Source organism: Ambystoma mexicanum, chromosome 3p, assembly GCF_040938575.1.
Source record: "Ambystoma mexicanum isolate Mex_15411 chromosome 3p, UKY_AmexF1_1, whole genome shotgun sequence".
Taxonomy (NCBI): domain Eukaryota; kingdom Metazoa; phylum Chordata; class Amphibia; order Caudata; family Ambystomatidae; genus Ambystoma; species Ambystoma mexicanum.
Genome location: NC_090925.1, coordinates 524,675,969 through 524,693,053, shown reverse-complemented (window position 1 = coordinate 524,693,053; position 17,085 = coordinate 524,675,969). Strand labels below are relative to the sequence as shown.

Genomic DNA, 17,085 nt, shown 5'->3' with positions numbered 1-17,085 from the left:
TGTCCCAGGCAAGGTCTTTGCCTGGCTGATTTTTGACCCAGCTGATGGAGTTGGTCAGAGAAGCCAAGATTTTTTGATTTTAACAAATACAGATAACTTGTGAATACAAGGAAATCAAAGCAATAACACTAACAGCTATATCATCACAATATTATACATCAATCACACCTTCAGAAATAAATTGAATCTAATATTAATCTAGATTCGTCCACACATAGATGAAAGGACAAAACATAATACAAAAAAAAAATACTCTTCATACCAACAGACCTATTAAACAACTTATGCATCATGACCAACATTATGGATTCCACTACCATATAAATAAAAAAAAAAAGACTTCCATAAGGACCAGTATTTCTCCTCCCTACCCTCCTTCCAAAACATAACCAATTCAAATTCAGATACTACAATCACATTATTAATCCATTCTTCTACTACCCCTTTTTTCCTTGATTTCCACACCTTCAAAGATCTGTTTCACTGCTATCACTAAAATCTTATCTATCCCAATTCCATAAAACCGGGCCCTCAAACAGCGCCCACTTTTCACCAACAACAAAACTTGTAACGGTTTCCTTGGAAACAAGATTGATAAAGCAATATCTAACCTGTCCAGCACCTCACGCCTAAAAGTCAACACTCGCTGACAATGCCACAACATATGAACCAAAGTCCCCCTCTGTCATGATCTCTTCTTCCAAAAGGTCAGGGTTTTCCCAACTCCCTTGGAAGCAGATCCATAACCCAGGTTCCGAGTGCCAACCAGTCCCAATTGGGACCTTTTGGACCCAGTCCTGGCGCCAGTGGCACCAGGCTCATAAATATGCCCAGTCCCAGCGCTGGAAGCACCGGGCTCATAATGCTTGGGTGGACTTACCTGCAGCAGACCATGCTGCTTACTTGCCTGCCAGTTGAGCCTCTGATCCTCTTCTGTTTGGAACTACGTTTCCTGTTGGGTGGGGCAGGAGCCACTCCCTAGATTCAGAACACTGGAACTCTTCTGGAAAGCAGGAACTCTTTTCTTACCTAGGCGTGGCTGTGGAAGGAGACACCTAAGCACTACAGGAGGCTATTTAAACCACACCCAATGGATGAATCTTGCTTTGCGTTATTCTGCATCCTCTGCAGCAGAACGCTCATCGTGTCTTCTGCATCTGATCCTGGGCCTAAGGAAAAAGGCTTACCATCCTGAATCCAGTCTTCAGCAACACCTATAAAGAACAGGTTAGCATTACGGTCTTCAGTGACAGCTCTTCACTTACCTGGTCCATCGGCTGTCACCAACGCCTCGCGCTGCATTCCGGCATCTGAAAGACAAAGGCTTACCTACTCTTCGTGCGCTCCGGAGGTCTTCACACTGCATTCCGGCATCTGAAAGACAAAAGCTTACCAACTCTCCGCACGCTCCGGAGGCCTTCGGCGCTGCATCCCGCATCTGAAAGACAAAACAAGGTGCGTTTAAAGACATTGGGGAACTTTAATACTCACGTGCCATTACTCCTTTCCACATCTAACCCAGTGGGTATTCCGGCACCCTGCAGCCGCTCCGAACTTGTACCTGCAAAATAAAAAGACAGTTAGAGCGCATCGTGAAGCAGGCAACAAGCGCTTACTTACGTGCTTCCAGGCGCTTCTATTCATCACACGGGCTCCATCTTCAACTCACTTCAGCCCGTCATCCGCCATCGCCGGAACCCTGCAAAACAAGAAACATCATTACTAAAGACTTTAAAGACATTAGAATTACTCGAAACTTACCGTTCGTGCAGTAAACGACGGACAGCAGTCCTCTGAAGTCAAGAGGCCTGCTCCCCTTATCCAGTGAAGAAACTGGTTACAGCACCCTGCCCCGAGGCAGATGGAGAGCACGGCGTTCACTTACCTAAGGTGAGAGCGTTAACCTTTGGGGTTCAACAGGAGAAGAGAAAGGGAAGAAGAGAGAGACATTCAATAACCCAGTTCCTTAATCCCATATTTTCTATCTGCAGACATCGTACCCTTCGAGTCAGACATACAGTGCACAGAGGTCCAGCCCAAAGAGCCAGCCGTGTGTTACACATCACCTTTGAAGATACGGTATACGCCCAGTCAAGACCGGCGCCTCTACGGGAATCAGGTGAGCGTTACACCCTCTCCTTTCCACACCCCCAACAAAGATCTTCAGTTATTAAACCCAAATCAGACATTCTTACCGGTCTCCAATATAACCTCCCCAAAATCTTCTGATGAATAAGCCGCAATTTAAGATCCATTTTGCTGCTGTATCCAACGCTCCACACATATGCACAGGCATCATCATTAATCACACAATCTAAATCTAGTTCCCATTTTTCCTTCAATTTGTTCCATGACTCCATCACTGAATCACTCTCTCGCATAGGTTTCAAATATGTAGTTACATTACGTATTGATTAAACTAAACATGCTCCAACCCGCCACCTCCCTCTCTAATGGTATAGACAACATATTGAATACATGAGTCAATAGACCCTCTAATTCCTTATATCTATTCCTCTCTCTTCCACTTAAATGAAACACTTCCTGAAGTTCCTCAAAGGTTAATAAGCGCCCATCCCGCAGTAAATCACCCAGTGACAATACACCTTTTGAAATCCAGCTTCGCCAGCATAGAAATCTGTTTCTCTATTGTAAAGCAATTAGATGATTTAAGGTTCATAAAAACATTTCCATTGAAATTAAGTATCCACCATAACATTAAGTCTTTAGTCACCTTAATAGGTGGCAACCTAGTAGATCTTTTAGGCAATCTCCCCATCGAAAAGATATTCCCCAAATGTAATGGTAACAAAGCTTCTCTTTCAATAGTCAACCATACTGGTTCTTCCTCCAACTCGACATTTGCATATAGGGCTGCTTTTTTCAAAATAAAACCTCTATTAATACTTTCCCAAATCCAGATAACCAAAACCTCCTTCCTTTGTATCCCGTAGCAAAATGTATTTTGGAATCTTAGGAGCCTTCTTCTCACCCCAAAGAAAATCCAGAAAAACCCGATCCAGGTCTTAAGGCAATTTGTTAGAAAAATTCAGAGGAATTGATTGCATGACTTATAAAATCTTTGGTAGAAGTGACATTTTTATCCTATTGATTTTCACCCAAATCTAGACCATTTCCTAATATCTCTCCTAAGGGTATCCAATAATTTAGTTACATTAAACTGAACAATTTTCCGCATATCTTTGATCAGAAAGACCTCCAAATATTTAACATACACTCCAGACCATCTACAGTTCCATCCTTCAACATCCCCTCTTCTCACCGCAGTTGAAAGTGGGAACATCTCTGTTTTATCCCAGTTTATTTTGTAACCTGAATATTTGCCCACTCTTTTAAGTATCTCCTTAAGAACCATACTACTTTTCTCAGGATTAGAGAGTACCACTACCATATCATCCGCATAAGAAAGTACTTTCACCCCCCCTTGTCCCAAAATGTAGACCATGTATTCTTTGCTCATTCTGTAACAATGCTACTAAGGGTTCCAATGCAATGTTAAACAAAAAAGGTGTTAAAGGACACCCCCGTCGCGTACCTCTACTGAGTTGGAAAGGGTCAGACATCATATTAACCCAAACACGCCCCAATGCAGAATTCTGAAGACAGCAAACCACTCCTCTGAACCTATTTCCAAATCCCATTTTTTCCATAGCAAAATCCAGAAAGTTGCAATGCACTCTGTCAAACGCTTTCTCAGCGTCCATGAAGACCAAGGCAGCATCAACACATTTATCTTTATAAAGGCTTAATATGTCAATCAATGTCCTAATGTTATCGTAGCCAGACCTACCTTTCATGAATCCCTCTTGTGACGCATGAATGATACTACAACTGCCCAATCTATTTGCCAATATTTTTATAAAGAGTTTAGCATCCACATTTAATAATGAAATAGGCCTATAGTTCTTACATTCTTTACTATCCCTACCTTCTTTCGGTATTACAGTAATCATGGCCTCAGTCATTGAAGGACATAGATCTTACCCTCTTAAAAAAGAATTAAACAAGTCACACAAAATCGGAGCCAAGAAAGTATCACATTTCCTATAGAACTCAATTGGCAACCCATCCAAACCTGGAGATTTCCCCAATTGCAAATGCCCAATGGCCAATATGGCCTCATCAACTTCAATATCTGCTTCTACCATACTGGATTCACGTGATGCCAACACATGGATAGGTGTATTTTCAAAGAGATTTTCAAAATCTTGTCTGGCTATTGATTCTTCCTCAGTATATCATTTCTTATAATAGTCCCTAAAACCCGAACAAATGTCAGTATTCTTTCACAGTAACTGTTCATTCTCATCCCGAATACCCTGAACAAATGCCCCCCTGCATACCCTTCAATCTGTTCGCCAGTAACCTACCACTTCTCTCACCAGTTTCCCAATATTTTTGGGGTGTAAAGAAAAGACCTCGCTCCGCCATCAAATTATTCGCATTTGCCAACTTTTCCCGAGTTTGATTCATTATCGATCTATCCTTTACTCTCCCATACTTAGCATATTTTTGTTGTAACTCTGACAACTTCAATTTCAAATCATTTCTTTCTTTCATGGATGACTTCCGATGATGAGAAGTCCATTTAATCATGGATCCTCTAATAGATGCCTTAAAGCTATCCCATATTACACTTTTCCTAGCAGAACCATCATTAAGGGTCATTTGCAATAACAGATCAATCGCTACCTCTTTCTCTTCCAATATTCCCGTCTTTAATCTGCACTTCCTAAAAGACAAGGGTACTTCGTCCATCTGCAAACAAATATCCACCTGTGCATGATCAGACATTTTTCTCTCTCTAATATTAACATCCAGCGTTTTGTCCAATAGTGTCTTAGTGACTAAAAAATAATCCAACCTGGAGAAATAATCATGCACCAGAATGTGAATTTTTTGTCAGACGGATGTAATTCTCTCCAAACATCAATCAGCTCAAATTTTTCAAGGAAGAAATTGAACTGACATATTCTCAAATTAGTATATCTACACAAGCTACTATCAAGTTTACAATCACGAATACAATTGAAATCTCCCCCTAAAATCATCATCATCTCACCACGCATTTCACTCAAAAGATTGGAAACATCATCAAAGAAGCTTTTACTAGGCAGACATGGACCATAAACACAACCCAGGGAAGCTGAGATAATTGACTCTTTCAAAAATCAGGATTTCAGGGTTGGGCACCGCGGTCAACCCGACCACCTTAGTGATTATTAAAGAGAAAGCCCCTCTTACGGGCCAGCCAGTGTATCTGGCTTTTAATTAGCCTTTGACTCGTTCACCAAGTTAAGTTATGGGCTAAACTCGAAAACTGGGGTTGTCCTCCTAGTCTACTGCCGATAGTAAAAGACCTGTATTCAGGTACTACAATGCAGGTTAGATTAAATCGTCAGGGCCAGTTGACGAAAGCCGTTCTAACTATAGAGGGTTAGAGCAGGGGTGCATTTTAACCTCTTTATTGTGTACATAGGGTCGTATCTGACGAAGGCACGGTCATTTCTGCCAAAATTGGGCACACATCGAGTCTTGTGGCTTTTACATGCGACGTTCTGGTCCTTATGGTCCAGATGCCACTGGGCCTCCAGAGGAGGCTCTCAATGCTAGAGATATACATCCAAGACAATGGATTTAGTATTAACATTAAAAATAAAATGTGATTGTTTTAGACCGAAATTCTTAAAGAAAATAATTACTCTCACATTGAATTTATACAAATTGTTGATGGTTCAAGAGTACAGATACTCTGGGGTTTGTACTAATGAAAATGGGCTGAAACCCTGTATCAAATTGAAGGCAGAAGGCAAAAACAGCTGCCTCTCAAGGAATGATTATTCATAAAACATCTGGTAGGTTTTCCGGTGATCCTCTAATAGCGTTTTATAAACAGATGGTAGTTCCAACCGTAGTTTACGGAGTTGAAGCTAAACTCTTTGTTGGTAGCCTAGATTGGAACCTCATTGAGGGACAATCCTGGAAAAGGGTGTTAGGCCTTTCTTGGGGAGTACCAATCCAGATAATTCTTGGGGAGTACCAATCCAGATAATTTGTTATGAGTTGGGACTATCTTCATTATCAGTTGTAGTAAAATGGAAATGGTTTATCTTTTTTAAGGAATGTTTTGCTGATCCGAGAAATTCCATTTGACCTCTTATAAGAACATTATTAGAGGACATGTCTGTTAGTTTAATGTCAGGATGGAAGGCTGAATGCCTAAAATGGTTAGATGAGTCAAGCATATTGCTTTAAACTCTAATGTGTAGGCCCGGAAAAGGCTAAAACGATGTTGTGGAGGTATGACTGGTGCATGACAGTATGCAGTGTTCATATCGAAAATGTTATAGTGAAAGAAACATATATGGAGTATTTTAGAATGAAGACCTTTATAGCGAATGCATTTTTGCGGTGGGGTAAAGGATTAAATATTTTCAGGAAACGTTTGGGGTAGGTTTTTAAGGGTGGTAAATGGGGGTTTAGGGAGGGACTCCCTCCCAGGCCCCGCCACCCAAAAAAGCATTATAATTTTACATTCGGTATAAAGGTTTTCGTTATAAAATATTTGATATATGTTTCTTTCACTATAACATTTTCAATATAAAGACATGTAACCGTGCATGACAATGTTGTTGTTTCTGTGAAAAGATTCATGAAACATGAAGACACTTGATTACACGCTGTCAAAAATTTAATGAAATAAAGTTGCACCTGAAAAAAAGGTTTGATTTTTTAAAGAATTTTATCAGAAGAACAAAAGGCATGGGCGATGATTTTTAGTGGTCAATGAGTACCTTTAATTTGAGCAACTATCAGATTTCTAGTAGCTATTAACATATTAAGTGACTAGTCCATTATTTAGATTGATTGATGCTTTAATATAGAATAGAATTAGGAGTAGTTTTAATGAAGGGATCATAAATGTGGATTATTTGACTGCTGTTTTGGAATTGTGTTTTAATGTTAATGAATGATAATCTATTTTAGGTTTTGAAAGGTTGATAATTCAGTTATATCAATAAAAGAAAATTGGTGATGTGATATGGCTTATAATCTCGGTCTCCACCCACAACAAAGCCAAGTACACCTACAAGCAAAGCCAAACCGGCCAGCTGTCCCCCTGGCCCTCCCACCCCCGCCCAAAAGTTAAACATTGGAATAGACAAAAAGACAAGATTCATTTTGGGTAGGCAGTTACATGGTTTCCTCCCATGTCTGAATTATTGAAGGGTTAAGCACATTTTGTTCACCATAGGCAAATTACTTTTTGAAATGGCTTTAAGTTCAAATTGCCTTGCACACACATTTTCCACAATGGAGAAATTCGGCTGACTTTTAAAATGTAGTCTGTTCATTGCTCAAGGGCATGCACTTTGTAAAATGAAAACAAATGATCCATTTCAACTAAAGGCTATCAGGCCTCCAGTTCATTTTTTTTATTTAAGAACACTGTTCTATTAAAACAATTTGTTTTGCTTTGTGAATGCAGCAACCTGTGCATTTGTGAATGCATCACCAGCCATCAAATGGAGCACATTTTCAAATGTATAAACAATCTAACAATGTATAAATGGGCCTGATTCATTGAACGTTTTCCTATGGGATTGCGCCATTATAAAACACTTTCATGAATCAGGCCCGTAATGTCTTACATAAGTGCAAGTGATAAACTCGTGACCTAGGCATTGGTCTCCTGCTCCTTCAATAGCTCAATGTTTGAAATTGCTGGGAGGTATTTAGCCAGGCTCTCCTAAGGTAGAAGTGGGAGCTCACTTAAAATCAACAGTTACCAGGAGCTACTTTTGGCTCCCTGGGCAGCTGGTGGATTGCTTAACTTTGATTGTTTTAGAATGTAAACCAAGAGGAATTAGGACACATCAAAACAAGTGGCAAAAAGTTAAAGTGTGTATTTCATGTGAAAGTTAGATTTGGAGTGCGTGATGTGCTCGCTCATGGTTCCACCGGGTGATGCCTAACACCCAGCAGCCGACTTTAGCTCTTGCTGATCTAACCTTAACTTCAAACTACGCTCAAATCTATGTAGATCCCATATAAGGCGAATGTCTGAGGAAACCATGAAACTTGCAATCCTTCAGAAGTCACTGAGCTTGTTGTAAACTGCAAATACGCCTCAGTCACCCCTGTTTTTGGTAATTCAAGCCACTTTACTCAATTTACTTTTATTTTATTGAGCATTTGTAAGGCACTTTATACAACCGAATTGTGTTTCAAAGCACCACAGGGCTAAATGGGAAGGGAACAGAGGAAATAAAAACAATGGCAATACAGTAATATACAGTCGTGGTCCTACTAGGCCTTGTAGCATTCGGCCGTGCAAGTGCATTGATGTGAAGTGCAGGGGAAGTGGATGGAACGGGGAACAGAGGTGTGGATAAGTGCTGGAGATCGGTCCAGGAGTGAAGTGCTAAGGGGAGCCAAGGCGGAGAACCTCAGGCGGAGTGCTGGTACAGGTGACTCTCAAAGGTGGGGTGTGGTTCCACCAAGAGGGGCCCGCACGGCAGTGCAGACGGGGTAGGGGGTGCTGGGATTCTGTACAATTCCCGAGGACCATGGCCACCAGTCACAGCAGTCACAGCAGCAGTGGGGTGATTAGCAGGGAAGGGGAAGAGCAGAGTTTTGAGCAGTTTCCGGAACCTAAGGAGGTCCGGCTCAAGTCCGAGAGTGTCAGTGAGGCTGTTCCAAAGAGAGACCTGCCCCCCACTCTCTGCTTGGAGAAGCATTTCACAGTCAGAGAGTTGGAATTAGAGGAGCGTAGGGCTCTAGCAGGGGAGTATTTAGGGAGGGAAAGTTGGAAATAGTGTGGTCTCAGGCTCCAGAAGTCCTTGTGGATGATGCAGAGGGTCTTGAATTTGATCCTTGCAACCACCGGGAGCCAGTGAATGGATTTTAGGGCTGAGAGATACCATCCCTGGGTTTAAGGCCAAGGATAAGTCTTGCAGCCCTATTCTGGATTAGCTGGAGTGGGCGAAAGGAGAAAAGAGGGAGATTGAGAAAGAGGCTGTTGCAGTAGTCCAGCCTGGAGAGGACCAGGGCTCTGGAGACATTGAGCTTCTGAGAGAAGGTGAGAAAAGGAAGAATGCCTCTGAGGAGGTGGAGCTGGAAGTGGGACCTCTTGGTAAGGTCCAGGATGTGAGGGGTGAAGGAGAGAATAGAGTGGTAAGGTCCAGGATGTGAGGGGTGAAGGAGAGAACAGAGTCAAAGGGGACGCCAAGATGTTTGGCCTCCCAAGATGGTGGGGGTAGAGGGCACAAAGAGGGTGGCCAAAGGGTAGGAGGAAAAGAGGGCAGAGATGTCCCAATGAAGAGGATCTCTGTTTTACTGTCATTCAGACAGAGATCATTCACTGTGCACCATGCCTGAATGGCGAGCAGTCAGAGATTAGAGAGGAACAGGGGGAAGTAGAGTGAAGTTTCAAGGAAAGCTGTGCGTCATCAGCATAACACTGGAAATGAGGAGAGAAGGGGGAGATCAGGTGAGCAAGAGGGGCGAGATAGATATTGAAGAGCCATGGTGATAGGATAGAGCCCTGGGGCATGCCACAAGTCGAAAGGTGGTGTGGTGGAGGAGAAAGGGCCTAGTTGCAGCTGGGAAGGACAGTTAGTGAGGAAGGAGGTCAGCCAATCCAGTGCCCGGTCAGTGATGCCTAGGGTGTCACAGTCGTTTTATGAGCATAGAATGGAGAGAATGGTTGACCGTGTCAAAGGCAGAGGAGAGATCAAGGAGAATGAGAACAGCAGGAGAGTTGGAATCGAGATTTGCGAGCATAGTTTCACGAGTGTCCAGGAGAGCAGTTTCTGTGCCCCTGGATGCCCAGAATCCAGATTGATGGTCACGAAGGCAACCAACGAGATCAGTGTGGAGGGTCAGTTGGGGGATTGGGGGCGAGGGCCAACTTTTCCAAGAGTTTACCCAGAAGGGGGTAGTAGAGATAGGGCGAAGTTTGCCGGGCAGGAGGGGTCGGCAGACAGCTTTTTTTATGAGAGGGTGAACAAGGGAGTGCTTGAGGGATAGATGGAAAGAGCTAGTGGCAAAGGAATGGTTACATAAGTCAGCGGGAGTGAGAGAGGAAATGTTGTCCTTGATTCTGGAGGAGCAGGGGAACACCTGTTTTGTGGAAGCCTTCATAGAGTGGACCACATTTGAGACCTCATACGGTGCAGCAAGAGGAGGAGAGGGGGTGGCAGGAGGGGGGCCCCCAAGGGAGGCAGGGGAGCAGCCATGGGAGAGGAGGTTGGGGAGAGTGAGGACAGGATGTCAAGTGGGAGGCCAAGGCAATGCAGAGAGCCTGGGAAAGAGGGAGAGAGGTGGAGACTGCAAGTGGATTGGTGTGTTCCTTGCAGATTTTGAAAAGTTCTGCTGTGTTGTTAGTGGATCCAGAGATGCAGATTTGGATGTGGGTCCACTTCTTGAACGTATAGAGAAGCGATATTGGCTTTGGAGCAGGTGACAGGCGAGTTTGTCAGAGGCTAAGCCCAAGGTCTGCCACCTCCGTTCAGCAACTCTGCACTTGCGTTTCAGAGATGCTAGTTTGGAGTCATACCAGCTATTGTTCTTGGTTGCAGGTTTTAGTTGGATCCTCATGGCAGGGACAAGAATGTCAAGGGATGGCAAGGTGCAGATTGGCAAGGACAGAGTCAGAGGGAGAGTCATGTGCAAGGGTATGAGGGAGGGATGAAGGTGGAGGCAAAAGCAGCAACTGTCACTCCCTTCATCGGTCGAATGACAGCTAAGGAGGCTGGCAGTGCAGGGGGTGGCTCGGACAGAAAGCCAAGGAGCCCTAGTTGGGAGGGGAGGAGAGACTGGTCAGACCAAAGAGGAAGGCGATTCTGGATTACAGATAGGCATGCCACCAGAGATGAGGGCATCAAGGGTGTGGCCAGTAGAGTGAGGAGAGAGTGAAAGTGAGACCCCCTAAAGGCTACAGGCAAGGCATTAAAAAAAAAAAGGAGTAGGAATGATGGAAGCAGGGACCCACTCAGGGAAGACAGGGCCACTCCACCCCCAAGCCTGTTGGGTCTGGGTTTGAAGAGGATTTTGTAGGAAGGAGAGTGTGAATTAAATTTCAGAGCTTTGGGGCACTTCCTGGGCATTATCCACAGTGTGATCAGTGTACCTCTCATAGGAATAAAGATGTGTGGCCCCAACACCAAGCCACGTGCTGCTGACCCACTTCCCCATTTAACACCACTTCGAAACTGAGGCTTCACCCATGTGTCCACAAAGCTATCCAAAGCCATCTACTCCAATAAACAGTGTTTTAAAATGGACTAGTCAGAGCTATAGAAGGGTCCAAGAATTGCCCCCTTGCTGGGGCACACCGAACTCCTACAGTCCACAATGAAAAGCACTCAACAACTTCTATTAAGCACGCAATGGAGACTCGCCCAAGCTCGATAATAAGCTTTGAAAGTAATTACACTACACAAGAAGCCATCTTTGCTCAAACAGGACAGCATAAGCCCTATACTGAAAGTCATAAACTGTCCTAATGAGTATATATAGGGTGCATGGTTTACAGACATTTCTCTGTTCAGGTGTTATCACAAATAAAACGAGCACCAAAGCAAGTGTTCATTACGTGCTCGAAAGGGTTGCAGGCTATAAACAGCTGTGTCTACAATAAAAATGTGTGGTCATTCTTACATTACTAAAATGCTCTTCGATTGTATGCAAAGCAGCCACAACTACAATTGTGCCATTTGTCCCCCTCCCCTTTCTCATATGTAATTGTAGGCTAGCTGATGTGTGGGGACGCATTTTAAAACACTGTTTGAGGGCCCCCTTCTCACTACAACCATCTGAGGAAGCTGTGTGGCGCTTCGATTTTAACAGAGAGGTTTCCCAATGGACACCACAATGTTATGTTTGAGGGTGAATTTTCCTCAAGTATATTCGCTGCGCCACACCAATGAGCTGAAAGCAAGGTAAAACATGTCAGTGATAAGTTAACACCTTTTAAAAGGGATCTATTTTTGCCCAGCAAAAGCACATGGAAAGTGACACGGCCTTTAGTTTGAGAAAGCTGGCGCCTCCCGAGGGAATATGGGCATAGCATCAGATCCACCTTAGCTTCATTCTGTGGCAAACTCCTAGATAAAGCAAAGAAAGGGGGGGGGAGTTAATGGTTGCAGATTATCACCAGACAGTGTATTGGTCCCTGCACAGAAAAACAAAAAAGTAATCTAGCATGAGAGCAGACAGTAATTTGTTTAGAAATTGAGTCAGAGAGCGCTTTATTTGCAGTAGGCAGACTGGATGCAAACAATACCACCTATGGCAATTTGAGGTGCCCCACAAACACATGTTTGCAGGGTCTCACAGTTTATCTTTTGGGGCAGGTGGACTGTGCCTAATCCACCTGACCCTCCTTTTAGGCCTAGCCTACTTTGGTTACACACCCTTTACAGATTCCCCCACCCCCCTTTGTTTTGCATCCCACTTAATGCATTGCATGCAACCATATTCACCTATACACATTGATTCACCCACTAACTAAAGCATATTCATCCTCACACCCAGCTAGTCATTCAACTGTATTCACCCATTCATCCTTCCACCCTACCTTATTCATACACGTATCCATCTACTCTCCAAACCATATTCACCCACCCACTCATCCATTCACACATCCATCCTCCCATAGAATATTTGCAGACTCATCCATCCATAAATGCACACATCTGTTTTAATCTACTCATCCACTCAAGCAGGTTCACCCACTCATCCAGACATTCACCAAGTAATCCAAAGTATACATCCACTCAACTATCAACTCATATACATTCTCCTACCATTCAGCTAGTCATCCATTCATAGGCTATTCACCCACATGTTCAACCACCAAAACCATAATTAACCACCCATTTGTGTCTAATCCATCCACCCCACCATATTTACTCACACTCCATTTATCCACTCAGTTATCAGCCAATAATATTCACCCACTCATATTCGCCCACTCACCCAATATTTTCAACCACTCATCCATCCACAGACATCATCCATGACAGTACAATCACCAGATAATGCCATGCCTAATGCAACTGTAGTCCCTGCCAAGATGGCCACCGCTGAAGTGAGGAGCCTCCTCACCAAGGTACCAGAGCTTCAACAACATGCTGATTGGCCGTGGCCTCCACCTATGGGCCTGCACCCAGCAAGCCGGAAGGCGAAGCCGGCCGCAATCGAAGGCTGTGACCCAAGGCTACCAGAGCTCTTCTGCTCTCCGCAAGAGTTGCAGACCCCGGATCGGTCGGGCATCCAAATTGGGATCACATCACTTAAAAGTAAGCCTACAGCATCTTCCCATGCGTATGGCACTGTTCTGTGTATTACCTATAGCACCAATTGCCCCAATGTTAACGGCACTATCTCTCCACTAAGGCCTTATCCTGTGTTACACCACCACAACAGCACACACATTTGCAAAACACCTTTGCGCGGTTCCCTCCTTCAATGGTACTTGCCCCCTTTGCCTCATGCTGGCATCCAGCCGCAAAGCCAACCCACCTCAGTCTCCCTCCATTGACACCCACAGTATCGCCCCGCCCGTGCACACAGGTGGCCCCTCTTTACCCCTGCACTCAGACGCTTAGGTTGTGCCTCCTTCAGGCCCATCTTCGCTCTTTAACACACCATCGCACACTGCCTCCCCCACCACATTCCTCCCACCATTCAAGTTTCAACCCACCAGCAACACCAACCTCGCAAACATCATTGATGGACTTAAACCATATCGATGCACTCTCTGCCTCCCTGGTCAAAGACTGTGCAGAGGGCCTACTCCCCCTCATCAACTCTTCCTTCTCATCTTGCTCCATCCTTCTTGCACTAAAGGAACCCTGGATTGAAATGCTCCTGAAAAAACCCACCCTCGACCCAGCTATCCCCACCAACTATCGCCCCATCCACAGTCCCCTTTCTTTCTCAAAATCATGGACAGAGTCGCCTACATACAAATAGACATTCCTAAAGCAATACCACATCCTAGGCTCCCACCCTAAACAGAGGACAGTAACAGCTTAATCTCGCCATCGATAGGGGCTCCTTATGGCTGCTCCTCCTTCACGACCTCTCCGAGGCATTCAACCTTGTTGACCATGAGATCCTGTGTAAAGCCCTCACCTCTGCGGCCCACTGAAGCCATCAACTGCATTGCCTCCTTTCTGTCAAACAGATCCTCCAGAGTATTCTCAGACAAAGCTTCCGCCACATCAACACCCAACTCTTGCAGGGGTCCCCCAAGGCACCTGTGTATCACCCATGCTGTACAATGTCTACACCAAACCATTATGTCTGCAATAAACCACTATTCCACCTCCTTGACACCCTGGGAATACTGTACACTAACTAGGCAGACGATACACAAATCCTCACCCCCCCCCTCTCTGGCGACCATCGGAAAGACACCACCTGGATCAAGGAAATCTACGAAACCATCCAATCCTGGATGGCGGCACTCAGCCTCTGCCTGACAGACAATAAAACTGTGATTCTCCTTGTCGGGCCCCCGACGCGTCTGAAGAATCTCCCCCAGGAATACACTTCCTTCATCATCGATGGTCATAACATCTCTGTCGGCCTGTCGGTTAAGACCTTTGGGGTCTACATTGACTCTTCTCTCTCCATGTCACGCCACCTCAATCATACTGCCTCGATAGCAGGCTAAGCGATTAAACTTATCAACGCAAGCATCACTACCATAAACCGTCTGGAAGTCGCACATGCTCTCATATGCTCAAAACTGCAACTCTGCTTTGCAGCACCTCTGAAAAAAATCTTTGCAAACTACAAACAACCCAGAAAAACGTGCTCAGAGCCGCCCTTGGCAAACATGACCAGATCTCAGATGCCAGAAAGGTCTATGGTCTTTTCAATGAAAACATTACATCGAAAAGGAAATCCATCGAAGGAAATGCATCATCGAATATAAATGCATCAAATTGCTATCTTTTACATGTAATAGTACATATCCATCGAAACTTGTCCATCGAATATATTTTAAATGTAAAATATAGCATTTCCATGCATTTATTTTACAAGTTAAAACGTTTCATGGAGCTGTCCAGTGCTGAAAACTTTAAAGTATTTCGGTACTGGCCAGCTTCATGTAATGTTTTAGTGTGTATTATTTAACCCAACCATCAAGGGCACCTGGGCACCCCCCCCTAGCCCAAACCCTAACGCAAACCCAAATTCTAACCCTTGCCCTAATCTTAACCCTAAACCGAAAAAAAATCCATCCAATTTTATTTAATGAACATGCATTTCGATGGAAAGTAGTTTCAATGAATAAAATTTGATGAAAACGAATCTGATGAATACATTTTCGATGGAAAGTCCAAATACCTCCCAGAAAAACAGCCCACTGGCTCCCTGTTAAGGATAGAATCACATTAAAAATTCCCTCTTACTCACCACTGTCTCTGGAACGATGCCCCAGGTTACCTAGCCGACAACCTGAAAAAACATGCTTCAGCAACAACGACCAGAACTGTCTACAGCCACCGCCTTGTCACACCATGAATCAAACAAGACAAAGCAGGTGCTCTAGCTTCCCTGTCCTGGCTCCATTCTTGTACAATAAGCTTCTCCCACACCTACGGGGAGACCTGTCCTACAACATCTTCAGAAACCCCTCTTATTCAACTGACTCCCTCCTCCCGTCCCCTACTGATCGGATTTATGTCTGTGTTTCAACTAGCGTCTGGATGCCTGTGGGCTATGCGCGCTACTATAAATGTACAAATAAATCAATCAAAATAAATACGTCTATATTTCACTCACTGATACATCCAGACACCTGTACAAGCATAGTCACTCAGTCGTTCATTCACTCACCTTTCTATCCAACCATATTCACGTACTCGGTACTCTCCATGTATTCACCCAGCCGCCCACCCACATTCATCCACAGGAAATTCACCCACTCATCCATCCGCACAACCACCCATTTTCATGTAACCAAGCATTCATTCACGTATCAATCCACTCATAAAACGATATTTACAAACTCATCTATCCAATAAAACAACCATGTTAAACCACTCACTCACACCTATAACAATGCCGGCCTACTGACTTAGTCAAAATTTGTTTTAAGACCGGTTTGTGCTGTGGGAATAAAAGAAAGCCAAAATGTAAACATGAGCAGAACTTAAAACAGATAAAAATCCCACGACTTCCGAGTCAGCACGGATAAAGAAAACTCCACCTTGTGTACAGACGGATTAAATTTAGCATCACGTAGGTGTCAGTTTATGAATACAATTTATACTTTGATTCGAAACACACCAAAGACAATACATGCGTTTAGAGGCGAAAAATAAAATTTTTAAAACAAAAAGGTAAAAGTCACCCAGTGTCCTTTCACATGTACGTATTGCCGAATACTGTTTCAGTTGTATAAGTACAGCGGACTACATGTCATCGGGCCACAGATATACAGCATTGGGCTCTTCGTGAACAATAATGCATTCTGGTACTTGTAGTCTGGGACACGATCCACCGAAGCAATTTGACTAAAGTACCCGATCACAGATAAAAATAAACATCATTACGATTCCCAGCACAACATGAACATTACTGTTTCAGGGAAAGGAGCCACGCTGTCCCAATTTTCATTAATCAACCAAACCCGCCTCTGCGGTCCATTTAAATAAGACGAACACAAAAATTGGACACACGGTAATAACGGTAAAAAAAAAAAAACGCACCTGCGCTTGTCTTTTAGTTGCACCAACGGAGCAGTAAACAACCGTCCATTAACCGGTGGGCGAATTTAGGGGCCATATAAGGTGCGGATAAGACCCGCACCATCCTGTCCCAAAGGGCAGTGTCTACTTCCCATTCGAGGAACGGACCCTAGCAAGGCTTTCGCCCCATCGTCATTGCGTGTGTTGCACGTTACGTTCGGGCTATGTACGTTTGAGGCACAGACTAGAGCTAGTGATACAATGTTGCCAGTTCCTGCCTGCTTATTATCGGTGACTTGTGACTTTGGACTTTGGACCAGCCCAAAGTCGCTTCTGATATTCATAGGTC

At 44.1% G+C, this 17,085-nt stretch overlaps 1 protein-coding gene across 3 annotated transcripts in view; it reads right to left on the bottom strand.

Moving 5' to 3' along the window:
- The window catches only part of SNX21 (sorting nexin family member 21), a 267,032-nt gene that overhangs the window by 153,165 nt on the left and 96,782 nt on the right, over positions 1–17,085 (bottom strand). For 2 of the 3 annotated variants that reach the window (XM_069651228.1, XM_069651227.1), the window contains exon 1: positions 16,758–16,914. The exons of the other annotated variant lie outside the window; for it this stretch is intronic. The gene's annotated coding sequence lies outside the window, so the exon portion shown is untranslated. Of the gene's footprint in view, positions 1–16,757; positions 16,915–17,085 lie in introns of those variants that run through there. 3 annotated transcript variants of the gene reach the window in all.